We start from the raw sequence: 10,408 nt of genomic DNA, 5'->3' as shown, positions 1-10,408 counted from the left end.
GCCTTAACGCTCTCCTTTGGATTTTTCTCTGTATTGCTTGGTAAGGGACCCTGAATATTTTCTGACACAAGAGCTGCCAATTGGCTTAACTGAATTTCCAGATTTTTGAAGGATGAATTTTGGCTTTCCATCTTTTCATCAGTGAACTTAATATACTTGTACAAAAGGTCATCAAGACTTGGATGAGCTTGTTGGGGCCTCTGCTGGTATGATCCCGCTTGTTGATATGATCCTGCTTGCTGATAATGTCTGTAACTCGGTTGCCCATGATTTTGACTCTGGTATCCCGTCGGACCTTGTACCTGTTATTTCTGGAAGCTTTGAGAGTTTTTGCACCATTTGGGTTACTCCATAGAAATCCTAGATGCTTTTGTGCCATTGGACTCTCAAAAAGATATGGCTTGTAACCGAAGACATTAACCTGTTCATCCGTTTGATTGGTTGCTTGACATTCATGGTTATGGTGGTTTCCTTCGCACATGTCACAATCCTCAGATTGATTTGATTGTTGTGTATTCACCTAAAATGATTCAAACTTTTGTGCCAAATAAACAATCTGCTGCGTTAGTGTATTTAGAGTATCAACCTGATTTACCGTAGCAGCCTTTTTAATGACTACACGCTCAGATGGCCATTGGATAGCGTTCTCAGAAATTTCATTCAATAGTTGCAATGCTTCCTCTATGGTTTTTCCCATTACAGAACCTCCTGCAGCTGCATCTATCACATTTCTAGTAGAGGGTTTTAGCCCGTGATAGAAAATTTACAATTGCATATGTTCAGGAATGTCATGATGTGGGCATTTACTTAACATTGCTTTTAATCTTCCCTAAGCTTGATAAACTGACTCAGTGTCAGTCTACAAGAAATTAGATATGTCTTGTCTTAACCTTGTTGTTTTAGCAGGGAAAAAAATATTTGTTTAAAAACTTTTGAGTCATCTGGTCCCATGTCATAATGGACCCTTGAGGCAAACTTCGCAACTAAGTCTTGACATCTCCTTTTAAAGAAAAAGAAAATAGCCTTAACTTGATAGCTTCAGGAGGTACTCCATTAAACTTAGCAGTTTCTACAAGTTCTAGAAAATCAATTAAACAACAATGTGGGTCTTCACTTGTATCACCAATGAAGATACAAGATTGTTGAATTGTCCAAATCAGGAAGGTCCTGATTTCAAAGTTGTTGGCTGCCACTGGGGGATTCCTGACACTAGATTCACAGTTGAAGCGATCAGGTCCAGCATAATCCCTAAGGATTCTATTTGTTGGCATTGGCGTGTCACGATCCAGATTTTCCACCCTCAGGAGTCATGATGGCGCCTACTAGTGTGAGCTAGGCAAGCTAATTATTGAACAAGTAACCTTTTTACCCTTTTTATACTCTTTAACAGTTACAAAGCAATAACGTGTAAACAACGAAAATTTAAAATAAGCAGAAGAAAAGCAATAAAATATCTGAACATGTAACTAATACAACTGTTTAAGCCTTAACCACCCAGAACTGGTGTCACAGTGTCACAGACGATCTAAGACTTACTACATGCAAAGTCCGAAAAATAAACGATACACTATTTATGAATGAAGGAAATGAAATAGGGATAAAGGGATAGAGAGAGATGCTAGGGCCTGCAGACGCATGCAGGTCTACATTGGATCTCCGCGTGGACAGAAGGTAGCCACTCAATCTACGATCCAAAAGTTGCTCCGGGATCTGCACATAGTGCAGAGGGTAGTATTAGCACAATCAACCCCATGTGCTGGTAAGTGCCTAACCTAACCTCGGCGAAGTAGTGACGAGGCTAGGACCAAACTACCAAACAACCTGTATAATTCAACTATATACAATGGAAAAGAAGAACAGAAATAAACAGTCAAATATGGGAGGGGTAGCATACCGCGGGGGAGATATCAATTCAGAATAGAAAGACAACAGGTAATTGAAAGAAACAATATATCTCGGATATCAACAAAGAACTAGAAATCAATAAGTGCACGACATCACCCTTCGTGATTTTACTTTCGTCATCACCAACTATTTCATCTTTGGAAAAGTTACAGATTTTTTTTAGCTTCAGCTGTGCACCAGAAAATTTCTGGTGCGAGGGGTCCAGTTTGGAAGCTCATATCGTGAAATATATAAGGAATCAGAAAAAGTGCAAAACATGAAAGTTGTAGCACTTGCATTCTTGGTTTCATAAAGTTAAATCATTCATGATTTGGATATATTATCAGAAAGTTATGATAAAGTGAATATGGATGGTGGATCAGTTTTGACCGAATTTTCCGATGCATTTTAGAAGCTCATATCTCGGAATATATAAAGAGTTGTATGGTTTACAACCTATCAAATAAAATATCTTCAAGTCTAGTTTTTAAATATTTAAACCGTTTGTCATTTGGATATTTCCACAAGGATTTATAGGTATTTTAACAGAAGGTGTACAACAAGAAAAATGGTAAGAGGATGTACAACCTGCACAGCGCAAGGTACACCTCGATGAAGCCTGGGCAGAATATTTTTAAGTCCTCTTGTCCGCGATTTGGGTCCATTTTTCAGCCATAGTTGATCATTTTGAGAGCTTTTTGAAAGAGATTAAAGAAGGATTCAAGGAGAAACATTTGGAGGTAAGAATTTCGGACCTAAAACTCATTTATATTGTGAAATCCACCTAGAAAATCATTGAATTCTTGCTAAAAATGGAAGAAATAGGGCTTGGGATTTTGAGATTTTGATTGGGGATTTGGAAGACCATTTGGGGTCGGATTTGAGAACTTTTGGTATGTATGAACTCGTGGGGAGATAAGGAACCCGTTGATGTAAAAATTTCTGAATTTCGAGAAGTGGGCCCGGGGCTCGGGTTTTGCTAATTTCGGGATTTTTGATATTTTTTTATTGTTTTCGATTGGGTTTTGTTCTCTTAGCATATTGTGACGTATTCATTCTGGTTTTGGTCAGATTCGACGTGCGAGGAGGCCGGTTTTGAGAGGTAAGGGCATAGCGAGCTAGAGCTTTGGCCGGTTTGAGGTGAGTAATGATTTTGAATGATGTCCTGAGGGTTTGAAACCCTAGATTTTGTACAACGTAGTGCTATACTGAGATGAGACACGCTGCGTGATGAGCGTGGGGTTCATTGCTACCGAGATTTGTGACTTGGTCCATCCCAATTGATATTTTCACTACATTTTGACTGAGACTTATGTATTGTCATCATGACTTGGGCTAGTTGCCATGTTTGGGGACTTGTGCCGACCTGTATAACCCTTATGGGATTTTTGATTGGTTTTCCTCACTTATTTGCTAAAAATCATATCCTCAGTCATGTTTCTAATTGTTTAAAAATGATATGAACCGGGTTATGAAATGTTAATCATAAATGAAAGAAGGCAAAATACATAAGTACCCACCTAACCTATGGCCCAAATCCCCTTTACACACTTTTTGAGGACATATATCATATTACACACGAAACCATTCTAAAATTGTGCCTAATACATACTACTTTTGCCAGATGACACGCGCGTGTTTAACCAAAAAAATGAGCGCGTCAAACCAATGCATTATCTTTCCAAGTCCTTATATAAGAAAACGTGTCTAAATCTTATTTGTCCACTTATTTTTGTTAATTTAATAATTAAATGAAAAGAAAAAGATATCCAAGCCCTTCTTCCCCATTTGGAACCCCTATTATCCCGGAATCCGGCGATAACCGCATCCTCCTCATCTCCTCCCTCTTGCATTTCCTTTAAGAAGATGTCAGCCATAACTCATAATACCGGCAACGACCTCAAGCAACAAGTCGAGAACTCCATTTCCAGGTCATTAGTTCCACTGCTAGTTCATGGTCGACGAGCTCAGATCTTCTCCGCGTGGGTGGAGCTATCAGATCTTTCGGCAAGATGGTGTTCTTCGTTCAAATCTGGTCTCGTTTGGTTGAAAAAAGGCAAACAACGGCAGCCTCCATTTTTTGGCCACTGTTACAGTGGCAAACCCATAGGCAACAATGGTGATTCCACAGCCAACAAAGCAAACAAAACCTAGAAACTACAAAAATGGTGGAAATTCATGTTAATATTTTGTTCTTGTGGGCATTTGCCATGGCTGTTGGAGTTTAGAAGAGGAGGTCGACGGGTATGGGGGGTCAGAAGAAGATGAGAAACGTGGAGGAGGGGGCTTTGTTTCTTTTAAATATTATCAATTGGTGTAAATTTAGTATTTTTTTTTCTTGAGTTTGGACACGTGTCACGACCTTATTGGCGCGTGACCTCACACATATTTTGAAAAGCTGGTCAAGAAAAAAGTGGTGTGTACTAGTTATACTTTAGAAAGGTTGCGTGTGTAATATGATATATGTCCTCAGAAAGTGTGTAAAGGGGATTTGGGTCATAGGTTAGGTGGGTACTTATGTATTTTGCCATGAAAGAAATATGCGGGCTGAGATCCCTACCTTATATTATTGCGCCCAAGAGACTGTGATTATAATGATTGAGAAGGGTTGAGTACCCAATAGTGAGGATATTATATATGATATTGGATCGGGTTGCACGCCGCAGCAAATACTTATATGGACCGGGCTGCGCGCTGTAGCAAATATGTAAATATATATATATATATATATATATATATATATGTATATATATGGATCGGGTTTCACGCCGCAGCAATATAGTGCTTGGGCTGTAGGAGCCCCTCCGGAGTCTGCACACCCCCAGTGAGCGCAGTTGACTATTATTATTATGGATCGGGTTGTGCGCCACAACGATATACGGATCGGCGATATACGGATCGGGCTGTACGCCGCAGCGATATATATATATATATATATATATGTTTCGATTTCGGTTATTGTGAGAAGTATATGAATTGAGTATTGAGGGTAAGAAATAAGTAAATGAACAGAAATGCTCTCGCAACGGATTTATACTGGATTAATGCCTGTCAAACTACCTGTTTTCACCTAGTTCAAAGAGTTTCATTCAATTTTCTTTACTACTTGCTCTTTAAATGGTTTTACTACTTTGATATAGAACTGCTTAGTGCCTTTACGTGATTTCATACCGCCAGACATTATTTATTGTTATTACTCACTGGGTCGGAGCACTCACATTACTCCTTGCACCGTGTGTGCAGGTACAGGTGTCCCTGAGGTGTAGAGTGAGTTTTCCTGCCGTTCAGGTTTTCATCGGAGTTATCGAGGTAGTTGCATGGCGTCCGCAGACTCGTTTTCTCCCTCTATCTTTCTTTACTATTCTGCATTTTAAACATATTTCTGCATTAGGCTGTTGAAACCTTGTATTAGAGGCTCGGACTTGTGACACCAGATCATTGGGTATTTGTAGAGATTTCGTTATGGCTTTCCGCATATTTCAATCTTTTATTTTAGACTTCTACTTATATTAAATTGGTATCTATTTCTGAAAATTGGTAATGAATTCTAATAAGAAGGGATTGTGAGTGGTAATTGGTTGGGCTTGCCTAGCATCGTGTTGGGCGCCATCACGACCGAGATTGGGGCTATGACAAGTTGGTATCAGAGCCTAGGTTACTTGGTCTCGCGAGTCATGAGCCAGTTTAGTAGAGTCTCGCGGATCGGTACGGAGACGTCTGTATTTATCCTCGAGAGGCTGCAGAACCTTTAGGAAAAACTTCATATTTTGAAATTCTTGTCGCGCGAACTTGTTGATCCGAGTACTAAACTTTTATTCTTCTATTCTCTCATAGATGGTTAGGACACGAGCTACCGGACGAGGTGGACGACCACTAGTGCCACTAGCTGTGACCACCAGAGGTCGAGGACGCGGTCGTGGTCGTCGTAGAGGCAGGGCAGCACCTATTGATCCACCAGTTGCCCCAGCCCAGGATCAGACACCAGTTGTACCCATTGTGATTCCGGGTCTTCAGGAGGCCTTGGCACAGATCTTATCAGTTTACACTGGCCTGGCTCAGGCGGTTTCAGCCACTACAGCCACAGCTACTTCATATGCCAGGGAAGGCACCCAGACTCCCGTTGCCCGTACACCTGAGCTAGTAGTGCATGGACTTCAGACACCGGAGGCACCTTCAGCCCAGCCGGTTGCACCAGCTCAGGAGTTTATAGTACCAGTTATGCCAGATGAGGAGCAGCGTCAACTTGAAAGGTTTGGTAGGCTCCAGCCTCCATCATTCAGTGGTGCTGAGGGCGAGGATGCCTAGGGTTTTTTTGACAAGTGTCAGCGGATGCTCCATACAACAGGGATCCTCAAGACTAGTAGTGTAGCATTTACCACCTTCTAGTTTATTGGGGCTGCCTTCACTTGGTGGGAGGCGTATGAGAGGCGTAGGCCTGTTGGTGCAGCGCCCCTTACTTAGCAGAAGTTCTTCACTCTCTTCTTGGAGAAATACGTACCGCAGTCCCGCAGGGAGGATCTGCGTAGATAGTTTGAGTGGCTGAAGCAGGGAGATATGATTGCGTCACAATATAAGATGAGGTATTCTGAATTGGCTCGTCATGCCGGGTAGATGGTTCCGACAGATCGTGAGAGGATCAGGAGATTTGTTGATGGCCTTAACTACTATCTCTGTATCTTGATAACTAGAGAAAAATTATTGGGTGTTACATTTGAGGAGGTGGTTGATATCACTCGTGAGATTGAGACGGCTCGCCGTCAGGATAGAGAGGAGAGGGAGGCCAAAAGGCCTCGAGGTTCTGGTAGTTTCAGTGGTGCTCCATCTAGGGCCAGTTCCTGCATGGTAGAGGCCGTTCTTTCAGGCCCGCTCAGTCGGCCCATCCAGAGTATCGCGGGGGATCTTCAGGTCGTGGTTATCATGGTTCTCAGTAGGGTCAGCCTTCACTAAGCACCCTCCCAGCTCATAATTCATCTCGTGCTCTATCAGTATAGGGTTCTTCCGTGGCAGGTCCTTCTAGTGCCAGAGGTTCCCTTCAGTCCCTACCTCCAGCACCGGGTAGTTGTTACAAGTGCGTAGAGTTTGGGCATATGAGGAGACAGTGTCCTCGACATCATGATATTCAGTATCAGCAGAGGGGTCAGCCCTAGACTTCTACTCCAGTTATTTCACCACCCGCCCAGCCAGCTAGGGGTGGAGGTCAGGCAGTCATCACAGGGGTGGAGGCCAGGCCCGTTTTTATGCTATTACAGGCCGGACAGCTGCCATTGCTTCAGATGTTGTCATCACAGGTATTGTCTCAGTCTGCCACAGAGATGCTGTTGTATTATTTGATCCCGGTTCCACCTATTCATATGTGTCTTCATATTTTGCTCATTATTTGGGTATGCCCCGAGAGTCTCTTTCTTTACCTGTTCATATGTCTACCCCGATGGGCGATACTGTGATTGTAGATTGTGTATATCGGTCATGTGTTGTGGTTATTGGGGGTCTAGATACTCGAGATGATTTATTGCTATTGAGCATGGTGGACTTTGATGTTATTCTGGGCATGGATTGGCTATCTCCGTGTCATGATATTCTAGACTGTCATGCTAAGATAGTCACTTTGGCTATGCTAGGTGTTTCGAGGATCGAGTGGCGTGGTATGACTGATTATGTTCCTAGCAGAGTGATTTCTTTCTTGAATGTCCAGCGTATGGTTGGGAAGGGTTGTCTATCATATCTAGCTTTTGTGCGAAATGTTGGAGCTGAGGCTCCTAGTATTGATTATGTCCAAGTTGTGAGGGATTTTACCGATGTATTTCTTGCAGACCTGCCGGGCATGCCGCCGGACAGGGATAATGATTTTGGTATTAACCTTGTGCCGGGCACTCAACCTATCTCTATTCCGTTGTATCGTATGGCACCAACGGAGTTGAAAGAATTAAAGGAGCAGCTTCAGGAGCTCCTAGAAAAGGGGTTCATTCGGCCTAGTGTATCACCTTGGGGTGCACCGGTTCTGTTTGTGAAGAAGAGAGATGGCACAATGAGAATGTGCATTGATTATAGGCAATTGAATAAAGTAATAGTAAAGAACAAGTATCATTTGCCTCGCATTGATGATTTATTTGATCAGCTTCAGGGAGCGAGTGTGTTCTCCAAGATTGATCTCCGTTCAGGCTATCACCAGTTGAAGATCAGGGATTCAGATTTTAAGACTGCTTTCAGGACCAGATATGGTCATTATGAGTTTCTTGTCATGTCTTTCGGGCTGACTAATGCCCTAGCAACGCTCATGCATTTGATGAACACTGTATTTCGGCCTTATCTCAATTCATTTGTCGTAGTCTTCATTGATAATATTTTGGTGTATTCGCGTAGAAAGGAGGAGCACGCAGAGCATTTGAGATTTGTGTTGCAGAGATTGAAAGAGGAGAAACTTTATGCAAAATTCTCCAAATATGAGTTTTGGCTTAGTTCAGTGGCTTTCTTGGGGCATGTGGTGTCCAGCGAGGGTATTCAGGTTGATCCAAAGAAGATAGAGGCGGTTCAGAGTTGGCCTAGACCATCCTTAGTCATAGAGATTCGTATCTTTCTTGGGTTAGCAGGCTATTATCGCCGATTTGTTCAGGGATTTTCATCCATTGCATTACCCTTAACCAAGTTGACTCAGAAAGGTGCACTATTTATATGGTCGGACGAGTGTGAGGAGAGCTTTCAGTAGCTCAAGACAGCTTTGACCACAACTCCAATATTAGTGTTACCATCAGCTTCAGGTTCATATACCGTATATTGTGATGCTTCAAGAGTTGGGATTGACTGTGTATTGATGCAGGAGGGTAGAGTTATTGCTTATGCTTCTCGTCAGTTGAATCCCCATGAGAAGAACTACCCTGTTCACGATTTGGAGTTGGCTGCCATAGTCCATGCATTGAAGATTTGGAGGCACTACTTGTATGGCGTATCTTGTGAGGTATTCACCAATCATCGCAGTCTTCAGCATTTGTTCAAGCAGAAGGATCTTAATTTGAGGCAGCGGAGATGGCTAGAGTTGCTTAAGGATTATGATATTACTATTCTGTATTATCCAGGAAAGGCCAATGTATTGGCTGATGCTCTCAGCCAAAAGGCAGTGAGTATGGGGAGTTTGGCGTACATTCCAGTTGGGGAGAGACCCCTTACAGTAGATGTTCAGGCCTTGGCCAATCAGTTTGTGAGATTAGATATTTCGGAGCCCAGTCGGGTGTTGGCTTGTGTGGTTTCTCGGTCTTCTTTATATGATCGCATCAGAGAGCGCCAGTATGATGATCCATATTTGCTTGTCCTTAAGGACAGAGTTCAGCATGATGATGGCAGAGATGTGACCATCGGTGATGATGGTGTGTTGAGGATGCAGGGCCGGATCTGTGTGCCCAATGTGGATGGGCTTAGAGAGTTGATTCTGGAGGAAGCCCATAGCTCGCGGTATTCTATTCATCCGGGTGCCGCGAAGATGTATCAGGACTTGAGGCAGTACTGTTGGTGGAGAAGAATGAAGAAGGATATTGTGGGATTTGTAGCTCGATGTCTCAATTGTCAGTAGGTGAAATACGAGCATCAGAGACCAGGTGGCTTGCTTCAGCAGATGGTTATTCCAGAGTGGAAGTGGGAGAGGATCACTATGGACCTTGTTGTTGGACTTCCACGGACTTTGAAAAGGTTTGATGTTATTTGGGTGGTTATGGATCGGCTGACCAAGTTTGCGCACTCCATTCCTGTGTGTACTACATATTCTTCAGAGCGGTTGGCAGGGATTTATATTCGGGAGATTGTTCGGCTGCATGGTGTTCCGATTTCCATCATCTCAAATAGAGGTACTCAGTTTACTTCGCAGTTCTGGAGAGCCGTGCAGAGGGAGTTGGGTACTCAGGTGGAGTTGAGCACAACGTTTCATCCTCAGACGAACGGACAGTCCGAGCGTAATATTCAAATATTGGAGGACATGTTACGTGTTTGTGTCATTGATTTTGGAGGTTCATGGGATGAGTTTTTGCCACTTGCAGAGTTTGCCTACAACAACAACTACCAGTCGAGTATTCAGATGGCTCCGTATGAGGCTTTGTATGGGAGACGGTGTAGATCTCCAGTTGGTTGGTTCGTGCGCGGTGAGGCTAGGCTATTGGGGACAGATTTGGTTCAGGATGCCTTAGAGAAGGTGAAGGTGATTCAGGAAAGGCTTCGTACAGCGCAGTCGAGGCAAAAGAGTTATGCTGATAAGAAGATTCGAGATGTGTCCTACATGGTTGGCGAGAAGGTTCTGTTGAAGGTTTCACCCATGAAGGGTGTTATGAGATTTGGGAAGAAAGGGAAATTGAGTCCTCGGTTCATTGGACCTTTTGAGGTGCTCCGGAGGATTGGGGAGGTGGCTTATGAGCTTGCTTTGCCACCCAGCTTGTCGAGTGTGCATTCGGTATTTCATGTTTCTATGCTCCGGAAGTATATTGGGGATCCGTCTCATGTTTTGGATTTCAGCACGGTTCAGTTGGATGATGATTTGACTTATGTT

The 10,408-nt window shown here is 43.1% G+C and overlaps 1 non-coding gene across 1 annotated transcript; it reads left to right on the top strand.

Annotated features, from left to right (window-relative positions):
* The first annotated feature begins 785 nt into the window (after positions 1 to 785).
* On the top strand, positions 786 to 892 carry LOC138872220 (small nucleolar RNA R71). Its single transcript, XR_011400689.1, has one exon. It is a non-coding gene; the product is annotated as a small nucleolar RNA R71 (small nucleolar RNA).
* Positions 893 to 10,408: the final 9,516 nt, after the last annotated feature.

The sequence above is a fragment of the Nicotiana sylvestris genome, chromosome 6 (assembly GCF_000393655.2).
Source record: "Nicotiana sylvestris chromosome 6, ASM39365v2, whole genome shotgun sequence".
Classification (NCBI taxonomy): domain Eukaryota; kingdom Viridiplantae; phylum Streptophyta; class Magnoliopsida; order Solanales; family Solanaceae; genus Nicotiana; species Nicotiana sylvestris.
Note: the sequence above shows the minus strand (reverse complement) of the source record. Positions and strands in the feature narration are given on the sequence as shown.